Genomic DNA, 2,635 nt, shown 5'->3' on the forward strand with positions numbered 1-2,635 from the left:
TTCTTCTAATCCACAAACATGGAATATCTTTCCATTTGTTTATGTCATCTTTAGTTTCTTTCATCAACATCTTATAGGGGTTTGTGTGTGTGTGTGTGTGTGTGTGTGTTTAAGATTTTATTTATTTATTTATTTATTTGACAGACAGAGATCACAAGTAAGCAAAGAGGCAGGCGGGTGGGGGGGAAGCAGGCTCCCTGCTGAGCAGAGAGACCCATGCGGGGCTCAATCCCAGGACCCTGGGATCATAACCTGAGCCGAAGGCAGAGGCTTTAACCCACTGAGCCACCCAGGTGCCCCAGCATCTTATAGTTTTGAGAGTACAAGTCTTTTCATTTCCTTGGTTAAGTTTATATGTATTTTATTTTTTGGTATAATTGTAAATAGGATTGTTTTCTTAATTTCTCTTTCTCATAGTTCCTTGTGAGTGACTACAAACACAACAGATTTCTGTATTTTAATTTTGTATCCTGAAACTTTACTGAATTCATTTTATAAGTTTTCTTCTGGAGTCTTTAGGGTTTTCTATATATAGTATCATGTCATCTGCAAATACTGACCGTTTTACTTCTTCCTTACCAATTTGGATGCCTTTTATTTCATTTTATTATCTGATTGCTATAGCCAGGAGTTCCAGTATTCTGTTGAATGAAGTTGCCAAGAGCAGGCATCTTTGTCTTATTCCTGATCTTAGAGGAAAAGCTCTGTTTTTCACCTTTAAGTATGATGTTAGCTGTGGGTTTTTCATATACGGCGTTTACTGTGTTGCGGTGTGTTCCCCCAAACCTATTTCATTGAGTTTTTATCATGAGTGGATATTGTACTTTGTCAAATGCTTTTCCTACATCTATTGAGATGATTATATGACCTTTATTCTTTGTTTTATTAATGTATCACATTGACTGATTTGTGAATTTTGAACCACCCATGCATCCCAGGAATAAATACTACTTGATCATGGTGAATGCTTTTTAAAAATATATTGTTGGGTTCAGTTTACTATTATTTTGTTGAGGATTTTTGCATCTATGTTCATCAGAGAGATTGGCCTGCACTTCTCTTTTTTTAGCAGCATCTTTATCTGTTTTGTTTTGTTTTTATCTGCTTTTGATATCAGGGTAATGCTAGCCTCATAGAATGACTTTGGAGGTTTTCCTAACTCTTCTGTTTTTGGGGGGAATGGTTTGAAAAGAATAGGTATTACCTCTTTTTAAAATGTTTGATAGAATTCACCCCTGAAGCCATCTGGCCTGGACTTTTGTTTGTTCAGAATTTTTTGATTACTGATTCAAATTCATAGCTAGTAATCAGTCTGTTCAAATTTTCTATTTCTTCCTGATTCAGTTTTAGAAGATCGTATGTTTCTAGGAATTTATTCAATTCTTACACATCTCATTGGTGGGCATATAATTCTTCATAATATTCTCTTATAATTCTTTGTATTTCTGTGGTATGGTTATTTCTCACTCATTTCTGATTTTATTTATTTGAGTTCTCTCTTTTTCTCTAGTGAGTCTGGCTAAAGGTTTATTGGTATCTTCAAAAACCAGCTCCTGGTTTCATTGATCTCTTTTATTGCTTTTCTTTGTCTCTGTTTCATTTATTTCTGCTCTAATCTTTGTTATTTCCTTCCTTTTGCTAGCTTTGGGCTTTGTTCTTCTTTTTCTAGCTCCATTAGGTACAAGGTTGGGTTGTTTGAGATTTTTTTGTTTCTTGAGGTAGGTAGGCCTGTATTGCTATAAACTTTCCTCTCAGGACTGCTTTTGCTGCATCCCAAAGATTTTGGACCATTGTTTTTTCATTTTCATTTGTCTTTATGTATTTTTTATTTCCTTTTTGATTTCTTGTTTGATTCATTCCTTTTTTAGTAGCATGGGTTTTTGATGGTTGTTATTGTTTTTCATCTTCCACATATTTCTGTTATTTCAATTTTTTTCTTGTAATTGATTTCCACTTTCATACCACTGTGGTTAGAAAAGATGCTTGATATGATTTCAGTCTTCTAGAATGTATTGACATGTGATCTGTTTGTTTTTGTTTTTTTTTTTTCCTGGTTTGACATGTGATCTATCTTGGAGAACATTCCATGTGCACTTGAAAAGAATGTATTCTGTTGTTTTTGGCTGGGCTTCCATATATATCTGTTATGTCCATCTGGTCTACTGTGTCATTATAAGCCCTTGTTTCCTTGTTGATTTTCCATCAGGATGATCTGCCCTGTTATTGTTTTACTGTCAATTACTCCCTTTATGTCTGTTAATAATTATTTTATGTATTTAGGTACTCCTCTGTTGGGTGCATAGATATTAACAATTGTTATATCCTCTTGTTGGATTGTTCCCTTTAGGAGATGTTCCATTTTTGTCTCTCACCACAGTCTTTTTTTAAAGTCTGTTTTGTCTGATGTAAGTATTGCTTCCCATTTTTTATGTTTTTATTTTGCTGTCATTTACATGGTATGTTTTTCCATCCCTTTACTTTCTTTCTTTAAAAAAAAAAAAAGAAGATTTTATTTATTTATTTGAGAGAGATAGAGCACAACCAGAGGGGTTAGGACAGAGGGAGAGGGACAAATCAGACCTCCTTCGGTTAATTTTATTAGGATTCTTTTGTGCTTCCTGGATCTGGATGTCTG

This window comes from Martes martes (assembly GCF_963455335.1).
Source record: "Martes martes genome assembly, chromosome: 8".
Taxonomy (NCBI): Eukaryota; Metazoa; Chordata; class Mammalia; order Carnivora; family Mustelidae; genus Martes; species Martes martes.